Here is a 14552-nt window from a genome sequence, read left to right as displayed (position 1 = left end):
TCACTGAGAAGCTCCAAGTGCTCCTCTGCTACTCTTCAGAATTTCTCATAGAAGTTCTCTAAGTTCACATCAAATGAATAGAAGGAAAGTATGGAGTCCTGGAGTACACCGAGACACAGTGCACGCAATGTCTATTTTCACAGTGACCTGCCTCCCTGCTACTCTTCCCTTTCTCTTCACACACATAAGCGTTGCCCCTGAGTTAAAGGTTGCGCCTGTGTTAAAAGCCTCTCTGCCGAGAATGGTCTCTTCCCAACTTGCCTCGTCCCCAGCAGCAGCTCAATCTTCAGTTCTGAAGGAAGGAGAGACAGAAATTATATACATAAATCTCACAAAATAAACTATAAGAATAGTTTCATAAATCAAGTAACCTCATTTACAAATGTTAAGATACTTTAGGACAAATTTTCTCACTACCTCTACAGGCCAGAATGCTGAATAAAATTACAGTTGACCAGTTGTCTGTTTGGTTGGTCCTTTTTGCAGGTAGAAATGTGCGACAAAATATCCACAAATTAGTGTAATCAACTCGACCTTAAGTCTGCTGGTCTGTATAGCGTTTGCATTTCCGTTTTTTATTTTCAATACTGTTGCAAATCAAACGTGACAAACACTTGTGTAATATGGCTGAGCCTAACTGAACTGCAAACAATTCCAGCTGATTGCAAGGAAATGTGCTTCAGTCGACTACATTCGGTTACATGTCATTATTGTTTACACATTGTGCATCGCGTGCAATGCGGCAACAGATTGAAAATGCAAGTGACAGAATTTCCCGGCGCTTTCCTGTGGATACCCTACCTCCACCTCCTACCGTCAAAAGGACCAACAGCATGTTCAACCGGCAAAGTAAGTATAAATATACTTTTATTCAACATTCTGCCTTGTAGAGACTATTTCATCTTTTTTACAGCGACTTCTTTCAGACTGATATTCATGGAGTAACCATGGTAACAGTCTGATGTTTAAGCAACTCCATACTCTTTCACTGTTCTACAAAAAACAGTTTTTGTCTCGATCATTACTGAGATTGGGGGAATTCCATCCTCTGTCAGCCAATGATCTATCTACAGTGACTTCAGAATGTACTCACACCACTTGACCTTTTCCACATTTTGTTATGTTACAGTCTGAATTTAAACTGGATTAAATGTAGATTTGTTTTTGTCACTGTTCTACACACAATACCACAATGTCAAAGAAATTATATATTTTTTTCAGAAATGTTTACAAATTAATTTAAAAGGAAAAGCTGAAATGTCTTGAGTCAATAAGTATTCAAGGACTTTGTTATGGCAAGCCTAAATAAGTTGCTTAACAAGTCACATATTAAGTTGCATGGACTCACTCTGTGTGCAATAATAGTGTTTAACATGATTTTTGAATGACTACTTCATCTCTGTACATCACACGTACAATTATCTGTAAGATCCCTCAGTCAATTAGTTAATTTCAAACACAGATTCAACCACAAAGACCAGGGAGGTTTTCCAATGTTTCGCAAAGAAGGTCACATATTTGTAAAAATAAAAAAGCAGACATTGAATACCCCTTTGAGCATGGTGAAGTTTTTAATTACACTTTGGATGGTGTATCAATACACCCAGTCACCACAAAGACACAGACTCAGGGATTTCACCATGAGGCCAATGGTGACTTTAAAACAGTTACATAGTTCAATGGCTGGGATAGGAGAAAACTGAAGATGGACCAATAACATTGTAGTTATTCCACAATACTAACCTAATTGACAGAGTGAAAAGAAGAAAGACTGTAGAGAATAAAAATATTATGTTTGCAACCAGGGACTAAAGTAATATTGCAAAACATGTGGCAAAGCAATTCACTTTTTGTCATGAATACTAAATGTTATGTTTGGGGCAAATACAATACAATACATTACTGAGTACCAGTCTCCATATTTTCAAGCATAGTGGTGGCTGCATCGTGTTATGGGTATGCTTGAAATCGTTAAGGACTGGGGAGTTGTTCAGGATAAAAACGAAACAGAATGGAACTAAGCACCGGAGAAAATCCTAGAGGAAAACCTGGTTCCGTTTAATTCACCTTACAGCAGGACAATAACCAAAAACACATGGCCAAATATAACTGAAATTGCTTACCAAGACAACATTGAATGTTCCTGAGTGGCTTGGTTACAGTTTTGACTTGAAAATCTATGACAAGACTTGAAAATGGTTGTCTATATAATCAACAACCGATTTGACAGAGCTTGAAGAATTTAGAAATTAATAAATGGGTAAATGTTGCACAATCCATTTGTGAAACGGTCTTAGAGACTTACCAAGAAAGACTCACTATAACTGCTGCCTAAGGTGCTTCTACAAAGTCTTGACTCAGGGGTGTGAACATATGTAAATGAGATATTTCTGTATTTCATTTTCGATACATTTTCAATAAAATCACCTGTATATAAGTTACCCTTGTTTATTGAGGTGACAAGACATGTGTGCCCATTAACTAATTGGAACGTTATCTCAGGCTGAATGATGCTGGGGATACTTCAGTAGTGGAATGTTATCCCAGCCTGAATGATGCTGGGGATACTTAAGTAGTGGAATGGTTAGTTGTCTGGTTGTGAAGGAGAGTCTGTGAACGGGCTGTCACAAACAGACCTGCCCTTACATCTTTCCAACGCCTAATTGACCTGTGTTTGGAGTTTTTTATGTTGAACGTGGCAAAAATCATACAGGTTATTATTCCTTCATATTCCTTTAGAAGTCGGGTAGGATGATAACGTGTCCGATAGTAACTGTGGGTGGTTGGCTGGGATTACGGTCTAGGGCAAGCCTAGAAGGAGATAAGGAGAGTGACGGAACCGGTGAGGGTGTTCTCAAGATAACTAGAACTAACTTGGAGTGTAGGTCATAGACTACGACTAAGAAGCGCTAAAGTTTTTGCCAACTCTGTAAAACATCAACTCCGTCAGAGTGCTAAAAGATCTGATAGAATGGTTATGTTTTTATTAAAAATGTTCCATATTTTACTAATGTTTGTATTGAACTTTTGTTTTTAGAGGCAAAAACAAGTCTGTTTTGAGTATTTGTCAACTCCATCACCAATGGCTAACCTCCATTGAATGGTAATCACCATTCAGCAACATATACTATTTGCTGTGCTAGACCTAAGGGAAAATGTTTGCTTTATAAATGTCGTTTTGCTAACACATTTAGCCCTCGAGCCTTTAATAGTGCTAAAATAAAAATAAGTTTGGAGCTTTTTATTACATATTTCAGTAATCTAATGTTATAATTAAACAATCAATGCCTTTAAACACTTTTTGGACAATAATTGTACAAATGAAATACCTTTTCTGGTGGCTGACAGAGTCGACATAAATAGCCCCAATGTTTTTTTTAATGGTTGTTCCTTTACATGGTGTGATAGCGGATACTTCGGTCTATCAAAATATATATCTCTAATTTTGTTAAGACAAATATTTGAGATTGTACCGTCTTTCAAGAATCCCTGAGCTCTTAAACAGCAATATTTTCTCTCAGTCTCATTGCAAAATAGCATGAGATTGGCTACAAAACTGCACATTTTCCCCTTTGCCCCATGGCAACAGAAAATATGTATACAAAAATGAATACAAATAATAATTTTTCTTTTTTTGTGTTGGGGGGGCTTGCTCGAACCTCGCGAAACTGCGCTAAAGCACTGATGTTCATAATACAATCTGTATGAGGAACTAATTGATACATTTTTTTGAAAGATGATAGCTCTGCATTATAAGAAAATAAGTAAGGCACAGGTTAATATTCATTTGACAGGTTTGCAAAAATGATCTTCCTTTGTGTTGCTTCAAGTTAAGGAAGGTTTGAAAGATACAGCGCACAGTTCATTTCTCCCTCATAGCTACAAGATATAGGTTTAACCAGTCAAATGAGAGGAGTCTCTCATGAAAAGATACTGTACCTATGCCTATGACATATAACTTGAAATAAGAACGCACACCTGATAGACATAGACTAGTCAATAGAAAAAACTGTGAAACAAATGTTGTTGTTTTTTATCACAATGACTTTGCTGGAGTTCCTATCCTGAGTAGACTCTTCTGTACTACTCTGAGAGAGACATGCCTTTAGTCTGACATCTAGTGATACAAACACGGCAAAACAACTAACTGGGGAAAAAAGTGTTATTCTGTCTTCCTCTCTTTTTATCGATAGCTAAACACAAAGATAAAATGACCAGATTGACAATTTTAGGAAGTCTCTGAAATCTTAAGAAATAAATCACCACTGGTCAGTAAAAGCTTGTAAAGTAGATTCTTGATTTGAGCTTCAAACTGAAATAGACTTTTCTCAGGCTGTAAGAAGGTTACATGGGTAAACATTGTCACCTTCTGGTGTGTTTTGTGGAAGTACACAGTATGAGGTCCCTCTTCTAAGTCCCCCTTCTATAATTACATTTGTCTCATTTGGCAAAAACTAATTGTGAGGTGTGGTAAGAAGATCACACATATTGCAATGCTGATCTACTGATTATTTTCTGAATTTGAGTCTTTTTCACACTTTTGAGCTATATTCTCGTTAGTGTGCACTGAACATTTGAGGCTTAATGTGTGTTCTATTTGCTCCCTCCCTCCCTCCCTCCCTCCCTCCCTCCCTCCCTCCCTCCCTCCCTCCCTCCCTCCCTCCCTCCCTCCCTCCCTCCCTCCCTCTGTAAAGTCAGTCTTACCTGCTGGGCTTGTGGCAAGCGGTCTTGTTGGTAGAGCAGAAAAAAGAGAAGAAGACAGGTGGGAGGAAGGAAGAGGCAGAGCAGAGAGGGGGAGGAAGGAAGAGGCAGAGCAGAGAGGTGGGAAGGGAGAGGCAGAGCAGAGAGGGGGAGGAAGGAAGAGGCAGAGCAGAGAGGGGGGAAGGGAGAGGCAGAGCAGAGAGGGGGGAAGGGAGAGGCAGAGTAGATAGGGGGGGAAGGGAGAGGCAGAGCAGAGAGGGGGGGGGGGGAGGGAGAGGCAGAGAGGGGGGAAGGGAGAGGCAGAGTAGAGGGGGGAGGAAGAGGCAGAGCAGAGGGGGGGGGGGGGAGAGGCAGAGCAGAGAGGGGGAGGAAGGGAGAGGCAGAGCAGAGAGGGGGGGAAGGGAGAGGCAGAGCAGAGAGGGGGGGAGAAGGGAGAGGCAGAGCAGAGAGGGGGGGAGGCAGAGCAGAGAGGGGGGGAGGCAGAGCAGAGAGGGGGGGGAAGGCAAGAGGCAGAGCAGAGAGGGGGAGGAAGGGAGAGGCAGAGCATAGAGGGGGGGAAGGGAGAGGCAGAGCAGAGAGGGGGGAGGCAGAGCAGAGCAGAGCAGGGGGGGGGGGAGAGGCAGAGCAGAGAGGGAGAGGCAGAAAGGGAGAGGCAGAGCAGAGAGGGGGAGAGGCAGAGTAGAGAGGGGGGGAAGGAAGAGGCAGAGCAGAGAGGGGGAGGAAGGGAGAGGCCTAAGCCCATTGAGGCTAGAAGGAGAGAGCTGTCTTGATAAAAGACAATGTGTCACTTACATATGCAACACGCCATGCTCATGAGTTGTTTAAAACAACAGGATTACAGGGTGTAGGCCTATGTTCTATACAGCCACGCTGAACAGAACACGCTATAGCACGCATAACAAATTACACGCTTGTTAGGGCTAAGACTGTTAGCCCTCAGAGGTGTGAAATGACTGGGGGATATTAACGCTTTCAGCTTTAAGCTAGAAAGGAGGGGAAAGAACAAGCACAAAAGGTAATAATTTCAATCAAAGTATTTTCTTATATCTTTTGGGGTATATAACATATAATAATGATGGATTACATAACATTTAAATAGTGCTTTTCACATGGTTTTCCAAGTACCTAACCTGAGTGATGCACGGCAGCCATTTTGTGCTAGAATGGGCCATGTATCTACCTGCTCCTCTCTGAATATTGTGGATGGGTGGATGATGGATGAGAGTAAGCAGCAAGCTCCACGAGCTCCTTGACCCTTACCTTTAACATTCGGAATTAATGCTTAAACTTAACCTTCAAAATCTCTCTGCCTCTCCCTCTCTGCCTCTCCCTCCCTCTCTCTCTCTACATTGCTCTTTAAACCCGCATCTCTCTGGTTGAGGAACGGTCCATTCTCTCTCCTCTTCCTCCCTTTCTTCTATAGCGCATCTGGATTGCATAATTCAAAAAGCTATTTTATCACTGAGAATTGAATTTGTATGAATGGAGCAGACTGAATGACACACACACACACACACACACACACACACACGCACGCACACACACACACACACACACACACACACACACATCAATAAAGTGTTTGGAGACTCTGAGATATCTGAAAGGGAATGGTATTCACCATAATATTAAACATAGACTAGCCAATGCACAAAACTGTGGAACAAATGTATTTTGGTAATGTCTAGATTCTTTTTTTTACAACAATGACTTTGCTAAGCTCCCATTTATTTTGAAGTTTCAGAATAGGAAGGAATAGGCTAAATAGTTCCTATCCTGAGTGGCCTCTTCTGTACTTGTCTGAGAGTGGCACAGACACAGCAAAACCACGGAGAAAAAATGTTTTATTATGTCTTGTGCTCTCTTTATGTATAGCTAAACACAAATATAAAATGACCAGATTGACCATTTTAGAATGTCTCTGACATTTTAGGAGATTAACTTAACTGGTCAGTAAAAGCTTATAAAGTAGATTCTTGAGTTGAGCTTCAAACCGAAATAGACTTTTCTCAGGCTGTAAGAAGGTTACATGGGTAAACATTGTCACCTTCTGGTGTGTTGGGGAAGTACACAGTATGAGGTCCCTCTTCTAAGTCCCCCCTTTGTAATTTTATTTGGCTATTTTGTTAAAAATAATTGTGGAATGCGGTAAGAAGATTACATCATTTATTGCAATACTGATCAACTGATTATCCCCCCCAGCTCTCCACCTCTCTGTCGCAGCTGGCAGGGACAGCCCCGGTCCAAACATAACCAGAAACCCAGAGAGAACACGTCTTATACAGTCAGTTATGATAATTCATGGTAATAACCCGAGTCTCCAGCATATCAAATTGTCAGTTCTCCCAATTAATGTCACCTCTCTGGGAGTACATTTAGCAGGCAGAGGAAAGAACAGTCACCTGTTTTGGCAACCTGAGCCTCACCACAGCAGACAAAGAGACAGATGTTTACCTACACCTGAAAACCTACCAAACAATGATGTACATGATTTTAACTTAAACCTATCCTATGCATTATATAATATTTGTGTATGATGATACGTAATGTAATAAAGCTTGTCAATAAGGAACCATAGAACAGGTTAACATTTCATCCATTGTAGAGGCTCTTGTAGGTACACACGGAAGCCATGTTAAAGTGAGGGAGTCGAGAAGAGTTGCAGAGTTTGAGGGGTATCTATAGATCAGATCTTTACTGGCCACATGTCCAAATACCTCCATGCCTCCACTCAGTTACCCAACTCTACCTAACTGGACTCTGGGGTAGACGTAACAGAGTAAACGTAAATCCGAGACACTCCAGTTGGTATGATATGTTCCCAAACCTTAAACCTTTAACATAACCATTCGGAATGAATGCCTGAACTTAACCTTTGAAATCTGACGTTTATGGACAAACCTCAGATTCTGCAGTGAGACTGTGAGAGCTTGTTGTTCTCTCTCTGTCTGAGGAAGGGTCCATTCTCTCTCATCTCTGTCTTCTAAAGCCTCTCTCTCTGGATAGCATAATTAAAAGAGCCATTTTATCACTGAGAATTGAATTTGTATGAATGTTGCAGACTGAATGACACACACACACACACACATACACACACGCACACACATGCACACGCATACACACACACACAAACAGAGTCTTGTATAACTAACACAATTCAGTCCCATTCAAAATTCTATTTTCCCTAACCCCTAAACCTAACCCTAACCTTAACCCTAACCCCAAAACTTAACCCTGACCATGACCCTAAACCTAACCCTAGCTCCTAACCCTAACTCCTAACCCTTCCATAACCATAAACCTAATTCTAACCGTAACCCTAAACCCCTAGAAATAACATTTGACCTTGTGGGGACTACCAAAATGTCCCCAGTTTTGTTTGTTTACCATCCTTGTGAGAACTTCTGGTCCCAAAAAATATAGTTAAATGCATCCACACACACAGACACGCATGCACGCATGCACACACACACACACACACACACACACAGGAATAATTGCCTCTCTGCGATCTTCCCTCCAGTCTTTGGTGTCACCATCACCAAATGGACAATAAAATAATAGTCTACAGTGTGGTTCTCCAGTATGTGGCTGTCAGAGAGTTACACTATTGTGTAAATAGACAATATTTTAAACAGACAGTGAATACATTATTACCTGTCAATACAGCATAATCATATTGAGAAACCACTACAAAAATTTACATTAATTATAATTCACATTTCCTTTTGGTGTAGGATTATTTTCCTGCTGTAGCAAACTGGTTCAAATTAAGATCCTACATCTGTAATTAGTCTAGGCTGGAGGGTTCCTTCCTCTGCCTCTGAGGTTCATGTGATGCTAGTCATCTGCCCCTGCTTACCAAAAGTGTGTGTGTGTGTGTGTGTGTGTGTGTGTGTGTGTGTGTGTGTGTGTGTGTGTGTGTATGTGTGAAGCAGGAGACAGTTAACTCTGCTGTATATGGTGAAATATAGTCAGTTGATGGTGAGACTCTCCTCCCACACTCAGAACTCAAAGTCCTCTGAGTAATCCATGTGCAAACCACAATATTGCAGGCTAGTTTGCATTCATGTGTGCATGGTTGTGCATGGATGTGTGTGAGAACATGTGTGTGATCTCCAAAGGAACGTGTGTGCAACAACCCATTCTGGTCTTGAAACTGTATCCATCAGAAATGCTACTGGACATCCTACTGGCTCTTTACAGGCTATCCAACTGGTCCAGTTGACTTGGTTGATTCAAAGTGTTGGATTCAGCTACTGCATTGGGCACACACAGTATATTGATTATACAAATTTATGTCGCCAAAATATGAGGACACAAACACGCACAGATTGTTCCCTCTCCTCTGCATATACCTGAGCAGAGAGAGAGAGAGAGAGACAGAGACAGAGAGACTCAGCTCCATGTCCTGTTCTCTGTTTGTTTATTTTAATTTAAAAAATGTACCCCTTTTTCATGGTATCCAATTGGTAGTAGTTACAGTCTTGTCTCATCGCTGAAACTCCCATTCGGACTCAGGAGAGGCAAAGAGCCATGCGTCTTCCGAAACACAACCCAACCTAGCCGCACTGCTTCAATGCACATCTAACCCGGAAGCCAGCCGCACCAATGTGTCAGAGCAAACACCGTACACCTGGCGACCTGGTCAGCGTGCACTGCGCCCGGCCCACCACAGGAGTTGCTAGTGTGTGATGAGACAAGGATATCCCTGCCGGCCAAACCCTCCCTGACCAGGACGACACTGGGCCAATTGTGCGTCGCCCCATGGACCTCCCGGTCACGGCCGGCTGCGACAGAGCCTGGGCTCGAACCCAGAATCTCTGGTAGCACAGCTAGCACAGCGATGCAGTGCCTTAGACCGCTGCGCCACCCAGGAGGCCCATCTCTGTTTGTTTATTAAATAGTAAACCCCCACTTTGATGCCAGCAGCTCCCTGGAATAGATTTACATTTACTGTTAAGTTCTTCTCCTAACCCAGCACTCTGTGTGTTTGTGTATGTTTCTGTATGTGTGTACACTCTGTAATGAAGGACACAGCCAATCTAATCAGTCTGAAGAATGTTCCAGGCTGAGCTCCTGGCAGTTGTTCCATGCTGGAATAGATTTACATTTTCTGTTATGTTCATCTCCTCATCCAGCACTCTGTGTGTGTGTGTGTGTGTGTGTGTGTGTGTGTGTGTGTGTGTTGTGTGTGTGTGTGTGTGTGTGTGTGTGTGAGAGAGAGACTACATTTCATTCATGTGTTTATTTGTGTTTCAATGGATTATGCTGTTGTAAATACAGTATAAGACCACATTACTGATCCTAATTCTATTTTGTTATTTATATGAACTAACAATGGTGATTCTAAATAGAGAATATAATGGACTATTCTGGGATAGAGAGCTGCTTTAAGAGCTGACCTTCCGGCCCTAATAATTATGTCATGAGCATAACCTTCTTTCTGCACTAATGACGACCTTAGCAAACAAGATGGAGATGGATTGCTGTGATTTTCTATAAGGTACATTATTATTTGCGTCAGTTCCATCAATATCAGGAAACTGAGACCATGAGATGACTTGGGTTTCCTAGGCTGTGCACACATCATATTTAATGCAAGATCATGCCTGTGCTTTTAATTTGGCTGTGTCTCAAGTCAAATGACACCTTATTCCTAGGGGGAAGTAATGCACTATATGCGGTATGGCAGATTTTCCCTTTGTGACCCACTACCCGTGGTGGAAAGTTGTTTAAAAGGGCACCTCCCCCAGAGAGGGTCAGATAGTCCCTGAATGAACAGAGAAGGTGTTGGGAGCTAAGGTTGCTGTGGAGGGTAAAATGAGATTAGGTCGTTGAGGAAGGTGAGGTAGCTGTGGAGGGTGAGGTGGCTGTGGAGGGTAAAATGAGATTAGGTCGTTGAGGAAGGTGAGGTAGCTGTGGAGGGTGAGGTGGCTGTGGAGGGTAAAATGAGATTAGGTCGTTGAGGAAGGTGAGGTAGCTGTGGAGGGTGAGGTGGCTGTGGAGGGTAAAATGAGATTAGGTCGTTGAGGAAGGTGAGGTAGCTGTGGAGGGTGAGGTGGCTGTGGAGGGTAAAATGAGATTAGGTCGTTGAGGAAGGTGAGGTAGCTGTGGAGGGTGAGGTGGCTGTGGAGGGTAAAATGAGATTAGGTCGTTGAGGAAGGTGAGGTAGCTGTGGAGGGTGAGGTGGCTGTGGAGGGTAAAATGAGATTAGGTCGTTGAGGAAGGTGAGGTAGCTGTGGAGGGTGAGGTTGCTGTGCAGGTAAAATGAGATTAGGTCATTGAGGAAGGTGAGGTAGCTGTGGAGGGTGAGGTGGCTGTGGAGGGTAAAATGAGATTAGGTCGTTGAGGAAGGTGAGGTAGCTGTGGAGGGTGAGGTGGCTGTGGAGGGTAAAATGAGATTAGGTCGTTGAGGAAGGTGAGGTAGCTGTGGAGGGTGAGGTGGCTGTGGAGGGTAAAATGAGATTAGGTCGTTGAGGAAGGTGAGGTAGCTATGGAGGGTGAGGTAGCTGTGGAGGATAAAATGAGATTAGGTCATTGAGGAAGGTGAGGTAGCTGTGGAGGGTGAGGTGGCTGTGGAGGGTAAAATGAAATTAGGTCGTTGAGGAAGGTGAGGTAGCTATGGAGGGTGAGGTAGCTGTGGAGGGTAAAATGAGATTAGATCGGTGAGGAAGCTATGGAGCGAGAGGTGGAAGGTGAGGTAGCTATGGAGCGAGAGGTGGAAGGTGAGGTAGCTATGGAGCGAGAGGTGGAAGGTGAGGTAGCTATGGGGCGAGAGGTGGAAGGTGAGGTAGCTATGGAGCGAGAGGTGGAAGGTGAGGTAGCTATGGAGCGAGAGGTGGAAGGTGAGGTAGCTATGGAGCGAGAGGTGGAAGGTGAGGTAGCTATGGAGCGAGAGGTGGAAGGTGAGGTAGCTATGGAGCGAGAGGTGGAAGGTGAGGTAGCTATGGAGCGAGAGGTGGAAGGTGAGGTAGCTATGGAGCGAGAGGTGGAAGGTGAGGTAGCTATGGAGCGAGAGGTGGAAGGTGAGGTAGCGATGGAGCGAGAGGTGGAAGGTGAGGTAGCTATGGAGCGAGAGGTGGAAGGTGAGGTAGCTATGGAGCGAGAGGTGGAAGGTGAGGTAGCTATGGAGCGAGAGGTGGAAGGTGAGGTAGCTATGGAGCGAGAGGTGGAAGGTGAGGTAGCTATGGAGCGAGAGGTGGAAGGTGAGGTAGCTATGGAGCGAGAGGTGGAAGGTGAGGTAGCTATGGAGCGAGAGGTGGAAGGTGAGGTAGCGATGGAGCGAGAGGTGGAAGGTGAGGTAGCTATGGAGCGAGAGGTGGAAGGTGAGGTAGCTATGGAGCGAGAGGTGGAAGGTGAGGTAGCGATGGAGCGAGAGGTGGAAGGTGAGGTAGCTATGGAGCGAGAGGTGGAAGGTGAGGTAGCGATGGAGCGAGAGGTGGAAGGTGAGGTAGCGATGGAGCGAGAGGTGGAAGGTGAGGTAGCGATGGAGCGAGAGGTGGAAGGTGAGGTAGTTGAGAGATGGTTGTGTTGATAATTCACCAGCAGAGGCGACGTGACAATGCACCGATGCAGATCAGTTATGTAGAACATGAAAACATAACAAGAATAGCCACTGACATACTTACTTACTGTAGGTAGACAGGAGAGGAGAGGAAGAAAACATCACTTCTGTCCCCCCCCCCCCTCTCTCTCTCCCTTCCTTCCAGACAGTCTTGCATATGGGGACTGTTGCTAGTTACATTTTGAGGGATTTGTGTTAATTCCACTGCAAGCCAATAATACAATTAATCCTATAAGCATCCAATCATCAGCGGGCCTTTGTTACCCTACTCCCTGTTTTCTGTCCTCATTCCGGTCAGGCACTCTGATCCTGACATCTGAACCCTCAGCACCATTGCCATCAGTTACAAAACAATCTTATGCACCGCAAAGACCACTGTTCACACCGGTACACCTCCATTGAGAGGTTCAACACGTCCCCGAGTTATTCAATACTTTCATGTTTGAATTTCTATTAAATGTTGTTGGTTGGTTGTCCAATAGACAGTACCAGGTGAATATAGACAGAGGCAGGCACAGAAGAGTAGTCCTGTGTTGGCATCAAACATCTGTGGCCATATGGGCATAACCATGCCAATGGAATGCAGACAAGCCTGAATCAGATGCTGGGAGTTTGTGTCTGTCTGAGGAATGTCCACTTCTATGTTAAAGCAACATGAGCTCTACAGATAACATTCAGAATTGTATTTTTCCTAGCTCTCCGTTCAAGGTCAGGTTTGGTGACCAAACGTTCAAGGTCAGGTTTGGTTCGGTTCTACAGAATGATTGTATGTCTCCTTTCAGTGGCCTTAAAAGTCATGACCACAATACAGTCTTACTGTCCTACCTAACAGCTCTCATGTATGACAATTCACATTAGCCAGCTGAGCTGAAGCCTAGATGTTAGGTTTTAAGGGTTAACCTGAGTATTCAGGTGTCAGGGAAGGTTACTCATAAGGTGAGGATTGCTCAGGGAACTACCCCTGCTACATTCACACGTCACTGAGTTCCCCACTCAATACTCATAGATGCTGACTCACACACAGTCACACACACACTGCTGAAATGGGCTGTAGTGGAGCCGGTCGAGAGTTTCAACTTCCTTGGTGTCCTCATCACCAGCGAACTATCATGGTCCAAACACACCAAGACCGTTGTGAAGAAGGCAAGACAAAACCTTTTCCCCCTCAGGAGACTGGAAAGATTTGGCATGGGTCCCCAGATCCTCAAAAAGTTCTACAGCTGCACCATTGCCTGGTGTGGCAACTGCTCAGCATCTGACCGTATGGCGCTATAGAGGGTAGTGCGTACGGCCCAGTACATCACTGGGGCCAAGCTTCCTGCCATCCAGGACCTATATAATAGGCGTTGTCAGAGGAAAGCCCATAAAATTGTCAGACTCCAGTCACCCAAGACATAGACTGTTCTCTCTGCTCCCGCACGGCAAGCTGTACCAGAGCGCCAAGACTAGGATCAAAAGGCTCCTTAACAGCTTCTAACCCCCAAGCCATAAGACTGCTGCTGTTTATCATCTATACATAGTCACTTCACCCCTACCTACATAAACATATTCACCCCTACCTACATCTAACCTGAACCCCAGCACACTGACTCGGTACCGGTACCCCCTGTATATAGCCTCGTTGTTGTTATGTTAATGACTTACTTTTATACTTTTTTTATTACATTTTTTCCTTTAGTTTATTTGGTAAATATTTTCTTAACTCTTCTTGAACTCCACTGTTGGTTAAGGGCTCGTAAGTAAGCGTTTCATGGTAAGGTCTACACTTCTTGTATTCGGCTCATGTGATTAATAAAGTTTGATTTGAAATGGCTCTTCTAGATGCTATGTCATTACAACTATCCCCAGTTCAATTTTGTGTATTTATTTTACCTTTATTTAAGGTAATTAAGAAGAAATTCTTATTTTCAATGACAGCCTAGGAACAGTGGGTTAAACAACAGATTTGTACCTTGGGGGTTTGAACTGGCAACCTTTCGGTTACCAGTCCAACGCTCTAACCACTAGGCTACCCTGTCGCCCCGCCAGTCAATTGTCACCATGTTCAAATAGTTATCTTTCCTGTCACACACACACACACACACACACACACACACACACACACACACACACACACACACACACACACACACACACACACACACACACACACACACACACACACACACACACACACTAGGAGGCATATTGAATTAGCTGATTAAAGTGAGAATCATGTCAACACTGCAGGGCTGGCTGAAGAAGGCTTGTGCTATGCTGAGCTGTGATTGGCTGTTGCTATAAC

Source organism: Oncorhynchus clarkii, chromosome 17, assembly GCF_045791955.1.
Source record: "Oncorhynchus clarkii lewisi isolate Uvic-CL-2024 chromosome 17, UVic_Ocla_1.0, whole genome shotgun sequence".
Classification (NCBI taxonomy): domain Eukaryota; kingdom Metazoa; phylum Chordata; class Actinopteri; order Salmoniformes; family Salmonidae; genus Oncorhynchus; species Oncorhynchus clarkii.
Note: the sequence above shows the minus strand (reverse complement) of the source record.